Below are 17898 nucleotides of genomic sequence, written 5' to 3'. Positions count from 1 at the left end.
AAGTGTGTGCATGCCATAGTTTGTAACTAATTTACGTCTTTGCTATATAGTTCAATAATTGTCACCATGTATTACTCGTATGTGAACGACTCTTCTATCAAAATGATATGGAAGGAGTGAGTGCGCAAGAATATGTATGCATGATTGATGTTAACATTAATGAACACATTTTCTTAGTCCTACTCATGCAACTCCTCTTAAAAGCAATTTTTTTTTTTCGGGGCAACCAGTTTTTAAACAGAAATTCGTCCACGGAATAGCAGGAATACTGAGATCGCATTGCCGGAGTATCACTTTTGTAAGCAATTTTACAGTTAGTTTCACACATTCCGTGAATGAAACATACCGCACAGAGAAAGAAAGTATGCAAGAACGAATCACAACAGTGACAGACCGAATTGCCATCCGTAGCTGACTGATAACCTAGAGCTGGGGTTACAGAGCGATAACTGTGCACAGTACGGAAGGTGTGGCCAAACTCTTGCTCTGATTGGTTGTCGTTTTTGTAGCTGTTCTGTCAACAACTAGCCGTCTGTCACTTCATTGTTTTGATCGAGGAGAAACTCCGTGATCATTCTCCAGTTTTAAGAGTATTTATTTACCGTCATAGTGCAAGATTTATAAGGTTCAAATGGCTCTGAGCACTATGGGACTCAACTGCTGAGGTCATTAGTCCCCTAGAACTTAGAACTACTTCAACCTAACTAACCTAAGGACATCACAAACATCCATGCCCGAGGCAGGATTCGAACCTGCGACCGTAGCGGTCTTGCGGTTCCAGACTGCAGCGCCTTTAACCGCACGGCCACTTTAGCCGGCGATTTATAAGGTTACTTGTTTCCGCTTTTATTAGTAAACCACAGCCAGAGCTATTTGTAAACATAAGGAAGATAAAACAGCATAACAATTTACGTCTCGGTATCCCTCTCCCCCCGATCTGGCCCTGAACACCACGCGAAGTCGACCGGCCACGCGATGTCGACCGGACGCCGCATCATTCTCTGACATGTGGCGTCATGCGGATGCGGTAGGGAGCGTCATGGCGTCAGTACACCGCTCTTCCGGCCGTTGTCAACTCTCCAGACATTGGAAGCGCTGTTTCTCATTCAAGAAGCTCCTCAAATTTTTAGCATCACGAAGCTGAGTGCACGCCGTTCCAGTCCTAATAAGGAACAATCCCCGACAGTACCGAGAATTGAACATGGATCCTTCAAATAAGTGTCAGACGTGCTAACCACTTTTTTTTTGGGAGGGGGGGGGTGGAAATGGATTGCTAATCTTTTTATATTTATTATTTATTTTATTTTTAAAAATTTTTATGCTTCCAAAATAATGAGTTTTATTGTCATAGCACTAAATTAATTATGCTCTGCCAAAAATAAAAAGTTTTCTTTCTTTCTTAGGGCAAAAATTGTACTGCTAAAATAAACTTAGCTTCTATGAGGTAAACTGTAAAATACGAGTGCTGCTTTATTTCAACCTCCGATCGGTCATGAATGGAAACTGCAGTGAAAATCAAAACGGTTTTATTTCCAACATTTAGCTATACCTTCCAGCTACTTCCCTACACAGTCGGCGCTCCGAGTTAGACATTTGTCGTAGAGTGATGCCAACTTTCCAATACCCTCGTCATAGAAGGCAGCCGCCTGTGATTTCCGCCAATTCCCTGTGCTGGTCTGCAGCTCGTTGTCTGTGACAAGATGCTGTCCTCATAACTGGAGGTTCTTGTAAGCAAAGAGATGAAAAAAAGAGGGAACAGATCCCGGGTTGTATGGTGGGTGGTCAAACACTGCCCACAGAGAACGCTGCAGGAAAGTCTTCGTTGCCCGTGCAGTATAGAGCCGAGAATCTGTCTTGAAGAAGGAAACGTATGACTGTTAGGTGCTCACTGTGCGCTCATAAATGACAAGTGCGACGTTACGCGATAGAGGGACATACTAGAGACACTGAGCAACGCATCTGCATAAAGCTTCACCTAACTGTCACTGCTCTTTTAATTTCCCGACTGACTGCAGGTTGAAAAAGAAAAGCTATCGTATTAAGTTTAAAGGCCTCTTCCCGGTGTGATAATTATATTCTTCTTGTTCCACAATAAAATTGATTGCTGAGCTAGACTGAAATTCCTTATTTTGTCAATGAAAGTGCCACATTCTTTAAGTCTATCTTCTGTTTGTGTTTGAAAACGTAGTCTTTTTCCTTGGTATCTGGGATTTATATATAGTAAACAACATAAATTTCTTTCTGTGATATAGCTCAGAGAGATCGTGTAATAAAAGATGGCTATTTCTTTGGAAAATTAGCATTTGTAGTCTTAATCAAAACTTCTTGGTATAATTATTTGGGATTACTGGTCTTCTACAGATGCACTTCGGGCGAAGTGCTCCACATGGTCATGCGTTTTCGAGGTGAGAAAGAGTGATTGCTAGGAAGTTTTTGACACCATTTTCTGTACAATTTTCCTGAGATATTCATTGATATTATTGTCTAACGTATCTTTGTTTTCTTTTATAGATGTTGTTTCATTATTTATGACATAATAAACGCAGTGCCGCATTATCCAGGTATAGCTTTTGTTTTTGGATCTGGGAAACGGTGTACAACCTGGTCGTAGTCTGTGACTCATTAATGCACGTTCCGCTGCTCTGTTTATTATTGCCAGTTTTCTTCTGGTCCAGTTTTTCACTTGGCTACGGAGATGGACAACAATCGCATACATATAATAAAAGTATAAAATATGCGTCCCATATAATTTATTCTACTGTGATAGTGGTGCGTACATTCATTTAGCAAGAAGTATGACATGCTGTGTCATAACGTTGTGATATTGCTAAAGTAGCATATTTAAGGTGGCTCTCGTATATAGTGTCCTGACGTTGATAGCATATCAGAGAGCGTTCAACAGGGCTCATCGATTAGTGTGCGGACGCTACAACTCCTAAGTCGGCCGCGAGCGAAAACAAAGACTGCCTGAGGGGAGAGGTGCGGTATGGAACTCAAATGGGGGTCCTTGCAGGGAAGACGACATTCCTTTCGCGCACAACGTTACTGAGATAGTTTAAAGAACCGGCATCTGCGGGATGATTGCAGAAGGATTCTGCTACTCCTAATGTACAGACACGCCGCGAAAACCTTCATAGGCACAAGCAGTGTTATTGATGAATTTAATGGAGCCACGAACATGTGACATGCAATTTCAAGCATTTTATAAAGCAGTATGTGTCCTTCCAAAACGTGACGTAGATCTAGAATTGTTTAGATTTACCACAATAAACATCGCCATACTGAGACCCGCAGTGACCACGTCAAGAATTGTATCGATTTTCGACAATGTATGCCCACACATTGCTACCTACAATGGGCAGACTATTCGCAATGTCGGGTGGAAATGTTTGTAGTACCGGCATTACAGCACTCTCGCACTCAGCGATTATCTCCTTACTCCTACAATTCAAATAGTAGTAAGAACTAGGTGGCGCAATTGTAAAGGCATGCTGTTACAACAGTGTGATTTTTCAGTATCATTTCATCCAAATACACAATTAAAGAAACGATTACTAACGAAGAGACTTATGTGGCAGGTTTCCTACGGTCGCAGGTTCGAATCTTGCCTCGGGCATGGATGTGTGTGATGTCCTTAGGTTAGTTAGGTTTAAGTAGTTTCTAAGTTCTACGGGACTGATTGTTGTGGCGTAGCAAGACAGCCACGCCACTCGGAGGTAGCCGAAAGGCACGCGTACACACACGCCGGCTGGCGCGAGTTCTGGAACAGGACAAGTAATTGAATGCTAATAAGAAAAGTACGTATCTAAGTTAATACTCAACTTTAATGCATCCTTGTGGTACATCGCTATTGACGATACAAATGAGACTATCTCCAGATACGGTTAATTACAATCACTGTAAGGCTAATGACGCCTTGCTAGGTCGTAGCCATGGACTTAGCTGAAGGCTATTCTAACGGTCTCTCGGCAAATGAGAGAAAGGCTTCGTCAGTGTAGTCGCTAGCAAAGTCGTCGTACAACTGGGGCGAGTGCTAGTCCGCCTCTCTAGACCTGCCATGGGGTGGCGCTAGGTCTGCAAGTACTGACAGTGGCGACACGCGGGTCCGACACGTACTAATGGACCGCGGCCGATTTAAGCTACCACCTAGCAAGTGTGGTGTCTGGCGGTTACACCACACTGATGACCTCAGCAGTAAGTCCCATAGTGCTCAGAGCCATTTTTTTTTTGCAGGTTTCCTCTAAAACTGTCATGCAACATATTTCAGAGTGGTATATGCTCATTGCCAACGGGCTTGCCACCGTCGTAACACCGGTTCCCGTCAGATCACCGAAGTTAAGCGCTGTCGGGCTGGGCTAGACCTTGGATGGGTGACCGTCCGGTCTACCGAGCGCTGTTGGCAAGCGGGGTGCACTCAGACCTTGTGAGGCAAACTGAGGAGCTACTTGATTAACAAAAGTAGCGGCTCCGGTCTCGGAAACTGACATACGGCCAGGAGAGCGGTGTGCCGACCACCTGCCCCTCCATATCCGCATCCAGTGACGCCTGTGGCCTGAGGATGACAGGGCGGCCAGGCTTCATGGCCTGTGCGGGAGGAGTTTAGTTTAGTTTTTATATGCTCATTCCTTTGATCAATGTAGCTGTACTCTTACGCTCCCTCACATAACTGCAAACAATATTCAGTACCACCGGTGACTGAGCAGTTTAATTCTTTCTTTTTGTTATGATGAGCGAGTGCAGAGCTGAAAGCCCTTGAGGCCGACATGGCATACACGTCTGCCCGCCACTGCACTCTGGATTGTGCACAGTACAGTACCTGCCGAAACACCGGTATTGTTCGAATAATCATTTTAGAAAGATAAGGATGTAGCCAAGTGTCGCTTTCCAGAGATCAGTGTGAGAAGTGCCAGTGCCTCAGCAGCTGTGCTATGAAAGAACGTTCCATTTAAACTTTTAGAATTAAGCATTCCTATTGGTTCATAGTGTTATTTCCTGTAAAAGGCACACTTTCTCATTTGTGCCAACATGTGAAGCTATCAATAGGTCTGCTTCATAATCATATCATGAAGTGGGAGAAGAGTCCTGGCTTCCTCCTAACGCCACAGTACTATCGATTCATAATAACGAAATCTGCAAGAGTAGGAGTTTGTTTAAACTTATTACTAAAATTATACTGGATGGAACTCGAAATGTCTGCCACTATTGGCCAAAGAGATTCCTGCTCTGACAAAAACAGGGGAAACATTTTGGAAATTTGGGTTAAGTTCCTATGTGACCAAACTGATGACGTCATCGGTCCCCAGGATTACACACCACTTAATCTAACTTAAACTAACTTACACTAAGGATAACACACACACCCATGTCCGAGAGAGGACTCGAAACTCTGACGGTGGAAGAGAAACAGGGGAAAATAAGCTGAAGATGTGAAATGAAGTTTGTGTTAGGTAGAGCTTTGGATTATGGTAGTTTGTGCAGCTGTGTTAGCTATACTGCTGCAGTTCTATAATGACTAGCACCTCTGCCTAATAAGCAAGCTAGACTCCAGTTCAAGTCCTGGCTGTGGCACAAATTTTAATTCATTTCTTTGGCTTCTATCATTATCATAGAAATAGCCAAGTTTCAGGTCGAAAAGAAAGAGAACAGAATTGAGCCGACGAGCATTGCTGGCAAACCAAAGGATGTCTCCACATTAGCACCGAGTACAGAGTGTGCTGACGTAAGCTGTCGCCAGCACACTGGTCGGCAAAGAGATTGCAAGTAGATCGATACTAGGCGCCTATCAGGAGAGAGGCCAGAGACGGACTCGCAAGTAACGCGCCACCAACGCCCTCTCGACCGCCACTATTTAGATCGCCGCCGCGGACTGGAGGACCCAGACAGTCCCAGACAGTCAGCCCACTCGCAGACAGCGTCCGTCACAGTCGGCTCAGTTACTAGCCCAGTCACTAGTCTAGTGGGTGTCTTCCAGTTCACATCACCGGCTATAAGAGTGTAATGTTTTTAGCGAGACTTGTACTTCACTAGCAGTGAGGCGACTGTCGACTATTAAGACACTCTGTACCACAACACGTTGCTTAAAGATAAGTAGCTTCTTGTTCTTATGAATAAAGAACCCTATTAATACATGTGTGCAGCTGTATTGTAGAACAAGGATACCTGCCACCAAACAATATCCTCTCCTTGCTTCCCGTGGTACAAGACTCTACAGTGGCAATGACGACACAAAACAGAGCGCAGGCTAAACTTAGAATCTCCAGCCTCTACCGCTGCTGCCACATGCATTCACCCTGCAAGAGTTTGGTAGCAACGGGCCAGCATTGCAAACACCGATGCCGTAGGGACATAGTGTTAGATAAATACCTTAAGGAGCTAACGATGCACTTTTAATATCTTGCAGTCAGCTAGTTGCTTTCATTGTGCGCTTTTGGAGATCTTACTGGTGTTTATACCTATTTTTCTGTGTTGTTTCTGTAGTCCACCAACCACCTTTGCTTGGCTGTGTCGACAGATTATTTTCTTAACTATGCTATTATGCCCACCCACCTGTGCCAAGCTAAGATTTTACAATTATAATCCGTTGTCTGCGTATTAAATGCTAGTCAGGTGTATCATGGGTTACTCATACGTTGATGTTTTACAATAATAAACCTAACTGTTGTAGCCACCATTTGTTTCTGTTATATACTGATGATCCCTCCTCTCGTTAATATATCTGTGTGCATGACGTGGTTCCCAAATTTTCATGCTTAATTGTGCCTTGGTCAAACTGGACACTGTATTGAGTTTGGTCCATATACCGCCAGAATTTCATGATAAACCTGTGTGTAGTTTATCTTACCCACAGAAATCGTACTGTTCCATGTAATTCAATTTTGGAATACGTTTCCACCTGCCGCGCCATTTCTCTTCTACAACGCAGCAGAACTACGTCTGTTGAAAACCCAGAACCTGTACTCTCTTCTGACAATGCGCCGCGCTTGTTGAGCAACGGTCTTAGCGTGCGACGTGATGTATAACTTACTTTCTGAAGTCCCCTCGTACGTTCTCAAAGACCGGTGTATGGGTGCCGAAGCGAACATGCTATTTGACCGAAAGCTTCTGCTTTTTTCCGACTGAAAACTGGAGCGAGACGCGAGTAAAATAGAAGTAATATCCGGCATTCCCCAAGGAACTGTTATAGACCCTCTATTGTTCCTGATCTATATTAACGACGTAGGAGACAATCTGAGTAGCCGTCTTAGATTGTTTGCAGATGATGCTGTCATTTACCGTCTTTTAAAGTCATCAGATGATCAAAACGACTTGCAAAACGATTTAGATATCTGTATGGTGCGAAAATTCGCAATTGACCCTGAATAAGGAAAAGTGTGAAGTTATTCACATGAGTACTAAAAGAAATCCGCTAAATTTCGGTTACGCGATAAGTCACACAAATCTGAAGGCTGTAAATTCAACTAGATACTTAGGGATTGCAATTACAAATAACCTAAGTGGGAACGATCTCACAGATAATTTTGCGGTTAGAGGAAACCAAAGACTGATTCATTGGCCCAAAATTGTTCAAATGGTTTCTAACCAGTATGGGACTTAACATCTGAGATCATCAGTCCCCTAGACTTAGAACGACTTAAACCTAACTAACCTTAGGACATCACACACATCCATACCCGAGGTAGGATTCGAACCTGCGACTGTAGCAGCGGCGACAGCGGCCGGCGATTCATTGGCAGAACACTTAGAAGGTGTAACAGGTCTACTAAAGAGGCTGCTTACACTACACTTGTCCACCCTATTCTGGAGTATTGCTGTGGGGTGAGGGATCCGCATCAGGTGGGACTGACGGATGACACCGAATAAGTACAAAGAAGGGCAGCTCGTTTTGTATTATCGCGAAGTAGGGGAGAAGGGCCACAGACGTGATACGTGATCTGCAGTGGCAATCATTAAAACAAAGGCGTTTTTCGTTGCGACGGGATCTTCTCATGAAATTTTAATCACCATTTTTCTCCTCCGATTGCGAAAACATTCTGTTGGCACCCACCTACATAGGGAGAAATGATCATCACGATAAAATACGAGAATCAGGGCTCGCACAGAAAAATTTAAATGCTCGTTTTTCGCTCGTGCCTTTCGAGAGTGGAACGGTAGAGAGACAGCTTGTAGATGGTTCATTGAACCCTCTGCCAGGCACTTTATTGTGAATGGCAGAGTAATCACGTAGATGTGGATGTAGACGGTGGAGGAAGTAAACAAAGAAAGGTGGCGGAAATATGCCACTCCAGCCATTTCTTTTGCTGGTTCCAAGTTCCGGTTGGTACGGTTTGCTGTATAAACAAAAAGAATTCGAGGCTAACAAAGGGTCCACCAGACCTGTTAATCACAGATTTTGATGAGTCTTGATGTGTTGCAGAGGGACCTGTTTCGAGTATTTGGCTAGCGGCTTTTCATCCGAAGGCTCCTGGTTTCCGAGAAAATCAACGTTAAAATTTTGTGCGTGCCTCCTATACTGGTAACGTTTCCGATGAAGAGAGCGAAGCGCAGCGGCTAAGGTTCACGGCTATCACGCTGGCGGTACTGATTTGCCAACACCATTATGTTTTATTTCATACGCAGGTTGGAATTTTTACGAAAAATATTCATAATGCTCCTGACTTGCTAACAACTAATAGCGAAACCGTTTCCAGGGAAGATTCCATAAAAATACATTCTTTAATTATGCGTCAAAACAGTGCACCTGCTTTCACCCAGTATGATCAAATACAGTTAGTTCACATCGTAGTTGATGACTTTAAACGAACTGTGTTTCCCGGTATCACTTCTGAAAAATTCGCGTTCCTGCATGGCAGTAGATTTCATTTAATATGCGAGGTGCTCTGCGAATTATTGTTTCTGTTGCTTGTATGGCAAACACCATCCGGAAATCTGTTCTAGCACAGGAAGCGATACAAGCGATAGCGAGTAAGACGATTCTATAGTTTAATCTGTCACAAACGGAATGCACATTTGGGGCAAGTTTGCTATAGTAATTGATTTATTACGGAAATTAGTACGACGAAAATGATTTATTTTGAATAATTTTGCGTGGCATCTATTGTTTAAGATATTCTGTACAATGAAACTGAAAAAAAGGTACACAGGCAGGATCTGAACCCCTGCTCGAAGCGTGGCACCCTTGAACCTCAACTACTGCGCTACACTCACTTAGCCGAAACCTAACGAATATTATGGTTGTAGGAAGTATGTATGTGAAACTAGGGGCCGTAGCAGAAAAAGCCGCTATCCAGGTACTCAAATCAGCTCTGTCTACAACATACCTACGACTCATTAAAATCCGTTGTTAACAGGCCTGTTAGTCAAGCCTCCCAGGGACAGTGGTACTTCATTTGTATTAAACCTACTTACAGAATTACAAAATTTTCTGAATCCGCGTGGAGAAAACTACAGAAAGAAAGGTCGTTTTATGAAGAGGGGTGGGGGGTGGTGGGGTGTGAAGGAGTGCAGTTTTGATAGTTTTGCCTTGGTCGCAGGATCACCCCGTTAGGATTCTGAGTGACAGGGTTAGACCAAGTACGCTCCGCTACACACCAAGTGGAATGTAGATGTAGATGGAACGACCTTTGTTAATCTACCGCTCTGATTTCCCGCAGTAGCCTTGCCTCGTGTGTCAATAATAATGACTGGAGACATTCAGAATTATGACAGTTCTTAGAGTGTAGGTTTTAAAAGAAACGAAGGTAGCGTCTTATGCAATTCTGACAAAGAATTAAATGACTGGTTCTTACTTTCCCGTAGCTTACGTCAGTCATAGCTCTCGGACAGAAAGGCGCTGGATGAGCAATCAGTGGTACGTGGCTAATCGGCGCCGAGGCCAGCCTCTGACGAGAGTGGTGGCTACGTCAGCGATAGCGGCCCCAGGGACGTGGCCGGGGGAGATAAAGTGCGTCGGAAAACGGCGGCTGAGTCAGGCCGCTGGTACGTCGAGCGCAGGCAGCCGCCGGCTCTGACCCACTGCCACTGCCGCCCGGTGCGCTGCTGGCCGGCGCGGCGCGGCGCGGCGCACCAGTGCGCTTCGTGTCTGCTCAGCTCCACCAGCCCCAGGCTCGCCATTGCGCCTTAAATAGACGCGACAAGCACGTCTACGGTCACTGCACGACTCTGTCTCGCTTAGGTGCTGCTCTGGTGCGAGAGCGAAACCGGCGCGTCGTAACGCCGAGGCCGTTTCACGGCTACGAAGCTGTCGCTTCAGTGCAGTCTCCTGCTTAGTTGGATGTGAGCATACTTTACGACCGATTTCTACTTTCCCATAATTTGCTACGAAGCATCTATGGCATCTACACACATCAGAAAAAGTTTTGCATCACCCCAGTTCCCAGAACTCCTGAAGATAGACGTTGACTGTGGATATTGTATCACGGACACAGTCCCTTTGACTGTTCAGAGATGTCACTAAACCCGCCCAAAGACGTAAACAACCATGCATGAGCAGCGCCTATTAGACGTAGGGGGTCAGATAGCCGATTAGTTCCAGTCATTCCAACAAGAAGGATGTAGACGGCTCGTGTTGTCTGTAGTTCAACCATGCCTAGACGCTCAACACCGCGGTTCGATCGCGTCCGCATTGTTAGTTTGTGCCAGGAAGGGCTTTCAACAAGGGAAGTCTCCAGGCGTCTCGGAGTGAACCAAAGCGATGTTGTTCGGACATGGAGGAGATACAGAGAGACAGGAACTGTCGATGACGTGCCTCGCTCAGGCCGCCCAAGGGCTACTACTGCATTTGATGACCGATACCTACCGATTATGGGTCTGAGGAACCCTGACACCCACTGTCCGCAATAGGCTGCATTATGCGCAACTTCATCCCCGACCTCCATGGCGAGGTCCATCTTTGCAACCACAACACCATGCAGCGCGGTACAGATGAGCCCAACAATGTGCCGAATGGACCGCTCAGGATTGGCATCACGTTCTCTCCACAGATCAGTGCCGCATATGCCTTCAACCAGACAATTGTCGGAGGCATGTTTGGAAGCAACCCTGTCAGGCTGAACGCCTTATGCACACTGTCCAGCGAGTGCAGCAAGGTGGAGGTTCCCTGCTGTTTTGGGTTGGCATTATGTGGGGCCGACGTACTCATCTGGTGGTCATGGAAGGCGCCGTAACGGCTGTACGATACGTAAATGCCATCCTCCGAACGATAGTGCAACCATATCGGCAGCATATTGGCGAGGCATTCGTCTTCATGGACAACAATTCGCGCCCCCATCGTGCACATCTTGTGAATGACTTCCTCTTGTGAATGACTTCCTTCAGGATAACGACATCGCTCGATTAGAGTGGCCAGCATGTTCTCCAGTTATGAACCCTCTCGAACGTGCCTGGGATAGATTGAAAAGGGCTGCTTATGGACGACGTGACCCACCAACCACTCTGAGGGATCTATGCCGAAACGCCGTTGAGGAGCGGGACAACCTAGACCAGCAGTGCCTTGATGAACTTGTGGATAGTATGCCACCACGAATACAGGCATGCATCAATGCAAGGGGACGTGCTGCTAGGTATTAGACGTACCGGTGTGCACAGCAATCTGGACCGCCACCTCTGAAGGTCTCGTTGTATGGTGGTACAACATGCAATGTGTGGTTTTCATTCCAATTTTCTGTACAGATTCCGGAACTCTCGGAACCGAGACGATGCAAAACTTTTTTTTTATGTGTGCCCATCTGTACTCGGCAAACCACCGTGCAGTTGGTGGCGGTGGATACGTAGTGCACCAATTCATTTCTTCCCGTACCTGTTGCATATGTGGATAGTACGCGGTAAGAAACGTCTTCGGTACCACCTTTATACGAATTAGAATTTCTGTAATTTTAGCGGCGTGGTCTTTACACGACATGTATTGAAGGAAGTGGTATACGAGAGCCATTCTAAGAGTAAAGCATGTTTGTTTCCCCAGACATTTTCAGCCAGTGTAATGAAAGAAAACTCATTTTACTACATATTTTAATGTCGTTATTTAAATAATAAGACAGTGAACCAGCTACAGTCTTTTCGTGCATACCAAGACACATTTCGAGACTTTGTTCTCAGTATCGCTTGCAAATAGTTACTATGGTATTTTATGTTATGCTTATCGCATGTGCTGTTCGTCCGTCTTCCTTGCCCTGCTGTCGTCTTTTTGTGAATTTAGTGCAATCGGAAAGTCGGACAAAATAAATTTTGTGATTTTTTACACGCACGCAAATATCACATAAAATAACGATGTAAATATTTGCTCTCGATAATACATAAGTTGTCGAAACGCGTCGTGGTATATACGAAAATTTTTTTTATTTAATTCATGAAATACGTAGTTACAAGCCTTTCTTTTTTTTTTAAAAAAAGTTCGTCCAAAAAATCCTGTAATTTGAGAAAAAATTGTAACGTCCTGGATTAAGGCAGATGTTCAACAACTTCTCACTTAAACTTCCGAAGCAAATCTGTCGTTAACGCAGCGAAATGAAAGCTAGCGTTATCTTGAAGAATCACCGTGCCCGTGGACAACAACCCACACAATTTTGTCTGAGGCAGAAGCGTTTAATAACCTCTCCTCTAGGTGTAAAGTAGTTAAGTAGGACTCCCTTTCGATCTCAAAACGTTCTGGCAATAACCTTTTTAGTGCTTAGAATTTGTTTGGCCTGTTTTTAAATAGGGGAATAGTGAATGACGTCATTTTATTGACTGATGATTTGTTTCTGGACTTCATGCGAAACCAAGGTCTCGTCATTATTAACAAAGTCGTTCAAAAACTCTTCGTCGTACTTGTCGAACCGGGTGACAAGTTACTGCTTCTCCCATTCGTTGTTTCTAATGAAAGGAACACGTCGAGCTAAACAGATGTGCTATTGTATATTTTACTGTATATCGTGTTTTTTAAATCTTATCAATCATCTGTGAGCGCTAGATATACGGATTTGGCCATGTGCACTAGGTGCTTTTTGACATTATTTCTGACAAACCTTTGCATAGTGTACTACATTTTACCCATTAATATGACAACTTGGCACGAGACTGCAATTCACAATGAACACGTATTAAAAAAAAAAATTTAAAACCAGAAGGAGGCCGTCGAAACCGGTTATAGAAATTAAACAAGTATTTATGTGATCTTAGCTATAAGAAGGCTTTTACCGAGTAAAACAGATCGCTCCTTCTCATTTATCAACATGAAAAATTTCAATTTTTTTACAGGTTCTAACAACCCTATCACAACAAAGGTCAAAATTTAATAACGATTGTGGTGTTGCTCACGCTGCTAAATACTGCATTTTCGGGCAACAACTACGTTATTATGTGGCAGGTGTCATTAGAGCACAGTTAATAAAGTCATTTCATGTAATAATGAATAAACTAGGCACTCATCTTTTCGTGTTTCCAACGCTGGTCTCGTTGTAAAATCATGGCTCAATCGTCGAAAATCTAGGTGGTGATGATTCCAAGCTCGGATGCAAAGAGGCCTAGGTTTTATTCTGCTATATTCAAAAGTTTTGTAGATGCGCTTCACAAACCATTCTTGACGATTAAACCTTTCAAAGTTAGCACAATAGTGATGTGAAAAAAAAATCAGCACTCCGAATTTAAATTACACTTCCTTTTATTGCAATATCACGTAACATACAAAACATCACATCACAATACAGAACATACTTGAAAACATCTTCCTCACTGTTAAAAAAAAAAAAAAAAAAGTGGTTCAAATGGCTCTGAGCTCTATGGGACTTAACATCTTAGGTCATCAGTCCCCTAGAACTTAGAACTACTTAAACCTAACTAACCTAAGGACATCACACACATCGATGCCCGAAGCAGGATTCGAACCTGCGGCCGTAGCAGTCGCGCGGTTCCTGACTGAAGAGCCTAGAACCGCTCGGCCACCGTGGCCGGCTTCCTCACTGTTAAAGTTCACATTTTATAAGCTGACTACGTTATGCGTCTTTCCAACATGATGTCCAAGACTTGACTTTTTCAGGGTCCGACTCTCTAACAAGTAACTAATAATCGCTTACGCGCCCAAAAATCAGAGTTACAAGTACGTCAAAGATCATAGTGACAAAAGAAAGAATACACATAAGAATAATATCATTGCCATATAAACATATCGATGTATCACAAATGAAATCAAATCTGAATGTTGTATCAGAAATATATTAAGTAGTTAACAGAAACACAGTAGAATATCGCTGGTATCGAGAGGTTGAGTTGAGGTGCCGTAATGGTTACGTAAGTGAAGTACCATTACAAGGTCCATTTTGATTTGAAGTAAGTGGAAATGAATTTTTCTTGTATATGTTGAATGACCTCCTTCCGCAATATTTGTGAAGATAACAAATGTTTAATATTTTCTGTGGCTGGAAGATGTTTGGCCCCCGGAAGCGGCGAGACAACGACGTGCTCTTACTCCGCCGGCTGAGTTTAAGGTGACTGCGCCGGGATTTGGGTTTCCGCGCCTTCAGTGCGGCGCCTATCGTGAGAGGGCCCGCACGCCACCAGAGTGGCGCCCGCGCAGCCCGCTCCGCTGTCCACGGCTGGCGCATTCCCCAGATAAGCCGGCCGGCCGGCCGAGTCTCCCTGAGACACGAGGCAGGCGGCAGGGGGCAGGGCGCCGCCACCAGCCGAGGCCGGCCACTGTGCGACGACGCGCGAAGGCGCTGCCTGCTTCTCCTTCCAGACGTTCTCCACAAAAATGTGCACTCTCTTTGGTAGTCAATGTTAATGGAACAAAGTGACATGCCGTTACAATTTTTGCACGGAGGGAAGGTTATTTTATGTGTTCAAAGTAACACCCAATAGCCGCCAAACAACGACGATGCCGAACTACGGCTGTCAGTATTGCTGGTGTGGTAGCTCTTCACAGAACGCTTCGATGGTTTTTCGTTCAGTATAGCTGGCTTCTGTTGATAAACTTCATTTTTCAAGGCCGAAATCAAGAGGTGTAAGGTCTGGACACCGTGTTGGTTGCTCAACAGCTCCTCTTCGACCTCTCCATCGTCCAGGTAGATTTTCATCCAAGTAGGCTCTGACCTCTCTGTGGTAGTGAGAGGAAGCGCCACCCTGTTTTAGGTAAAAATCTTCCATTTCCAAACATCTCTTGGTTGGCAAGTAAAATCGATGTTTGCGGCATATGAAGATACACCTCGCCAGTTGCGGTACCTTCAAAGAAGAATGGGCCGATCAAACCACTCGATGATACATCACACCACACATTAACAACCGGTGGATTAACATGTTTGCCCACGCAAACCGTTCATCCTCGCGAAACATGCCTTCAAACCGATCGCAGTACTCCGTCCCTAGATCCGGGTCGTCCTCGTTCATAGCGCGCGCAGCGATTTTGGAATGTAAAGTTTCCATTTTGCAGCCTTCGAATTCGTCGTACGCTTGATCGGCTTACCCCGCTTTGACGTGCACCGTGCTTCACAGATTTTTTGAGGTGGGCTAGTAAAATGTTGCAATCACAGTAACTCTGGAAGCTGGACTTGTTGATGTTTTTGGTCGGCCAGCCCTTTCCTTATGCATATCCTGAACAGTACCGTCGGCCTCAAATCCATCCCGAATACGATAAATTGATGCACGTGTTGGTGTCTGAGTTCCGTACACATTACGCCATCATGTTTCCGTAGTTCCAGTACGGCTTCGATACGGCCTTGCCTTGTTCAAACGACAATCTTACTTCAGCCATTGCTGCACTGTCATCTGCTGGAAAAGGTGCCCCTAGATCGATTGAGGAAACAATGAACTATGCAACAGCAACGATATGTCATTTTGTTCCAAAGATATTAACTATCAAAGAGTTTCTGCATTTTTCTGGGCCTTTCTGTATACTGGTGGAACGACACGGCAGTGGAAGAAGGGAAAGAGTTTACCCGTCTAGAAAATGCGGAGGTAATCGATAAATTTTGTCACCTCGAAAAAGGTTAAGCTGTGGCCATGAAACTAGGTGTTAGTCCTCCTTTACTTATTCACCCTTCAGTGCAACACATTTTCCCAACGACGGATGATTCATCGGACACCTTGATTGTTCAAGTGTGCTCGAAATTTAGCGCGGACCTCACAACGAAGCACTGTTTCGAAATCTGACAGAAAATCAAAAGAGACTCTGGTCACCAATGATGTACACCAGCGGCAAGACACAATCATTACCTTCACTGCGCGACAGCAATGGTGATGTTACCGATTACAGTGTTAGTAAAGCGGAATTACCACACTCGGTTTACTGAAATTCCTGCACCAAAGAAAACGAAGTAAAGGTTCCAGATTTCGATTCAAGAACATCTACATGACTACTCTGCAATTCACAGCTGCCAATAAGAGTAACTTACAAGTAGATATCCTCAGTGTAGCGAGGCAGCTTAAATCACTTAATAAAGGTAAATCCTCCGGTGAAGACTGTGTACCAGGTAGGTTCCTTGCAGAGTATGCTGATACAGTATTACTCGACAACGGTGTTACTGCACTTCGCCTCCAGTGGTAGTTACCAGAAGCGTGACGCTATAGCAAACAGTTCCAATGATGACTAAGGAAAATGCATCGCACTGTGAATGATTTTAAGACGGATGTGCATATACTGTACTATCAAGTGGTTCAGCGGATCCTCGTGAAATATCACGATAAGCCGAGCGAAGTACTCTCACTCCCAGCTGAAATAATATTGTGGTCGACTAATAGCTCATTATTTAGCAATCACAATACAACCGCCTGCTCGATGAAAGATCCGTACCTAAACACTGGAAAGTTGCACAAGTCGCACCAATATACAAGAAAGGAAGCAGGAGTAATCCGCTCAATTACAGACCCGTATCACTAACGTCGATCTGCAGTAGGAGTTTGGAACACATACTGTGCTCGAACATTATTAATTGCCCCGAAGAAAACGAGCTATTGACAGACAGTCAGCAGAGATTAAGAAAATATCGTTCTTGAGAAACACAACTAGCTCTTTATTCATACGAAGTAATGGGTGCTATTAGCAGGGGGTCTCAAATTGATTCCATATTTATAGATTTCCAGGATGCTTTTGACACCGTTCATCAGAAGCAACTTATATCGTTTCAGTTGTGTGACTGGACTCGTGATTTAGGGCAAGAAGTTCACAGTTCGTAGTAACTGACAACAAGTGATAACTGGCGTTCGCCATCGAAGTGTTATACAGGTGGACCGTCCACTGTTCGTAATCGAAATAGACGATTTAGGAGACGATCTGAGCAGCCTCCCTATGTTGTTTGCGGATGATGCGGTCGTTTATCGCCTCATAAAGTCATCAGAAGGTCAAAACAATTGCAAAATGATTTAGATATATGTATGGTGCGAAAAGTGGAAATTGGCTCTAAACATTAATAAGTGACTCATCACCTGACTACTACAAGGAATTTTCGGTTACACAATCACACATACCTGAAGGCTGTGAATTTAATTAAATACTTTGGGATTAGAATTACGAATAATGTAAATTCGATCACATAGATAATGTTGTGTGGAAAGCGAACCAAAGACTGTGTTTTATTGGCAGAACACTTAGAAGATGCAACAGGTCTATTAAAGAGACCGCTTATTACTACGCTTGTCTTCTGGAGTATTGGTGTGCGGTGTGCGATACGTATCAGGTAAGACTGACGGAGGACATCGAAAAAGTTCAAATAAATGCAGCTCCTTTTGCATCATCGCGTAACAGGGGAGAGAATGTCACGGATATGATAACGCGAGTTGGGGTGGCAATCATTAAAGAAAAGGCATTGTTTTCAAAGGCGCTTTCTGTCGCGGCAGGATCTTTTCAAGAAATTTCAATCACCAAGTTTCTTTCCCGAATGCGAAAATACTTTGTTGACACGAGCGCTGCTCGAGAGTGAAATAACTAGAAGGTGG

General features: G+C 44.3%; 1 protein-coding gene and 1 pseudogene across 6 annotated transcripts in view; one reads left to right on the top strand and one right to left on the bottom strand.

Moving 5' to 3' along the window:
• Nucleotides 1-17898, bottom strand: part of LOC126101076 (PDZ and LIM domain protein Zasp) — a 276320-nt gene that overhangs the window by 129260 nt on the left and 129162 nt on the right. The window lies entirely within an intron of this gene.
• Nucleotides 4285-4402, top strand: LOC126102482 (5S ribosomal RNA; annotated as a pseudogene).

Source organism: Schistocerca cancellata, chromosome 9 (genome assembly GCF_023864275.1).
Source record: "Schistocerca cancellata isolate TAMUIC-IGC-003103 chromosome 9, iqSchCanc2.1, whole genome shotgun sequence".
Lineage (NCBI taxonomy): Eukaryota > Metazoa > Arthropoda > Insecta > Orthoptera > Acrididae > Schistocerca > Schistocerca cancellata.
The sequence above is the reverse complement of the archived record's forward strand: the minus strand, read 5'-3'. Positions and strand labels throughout refer to the sequence as shown.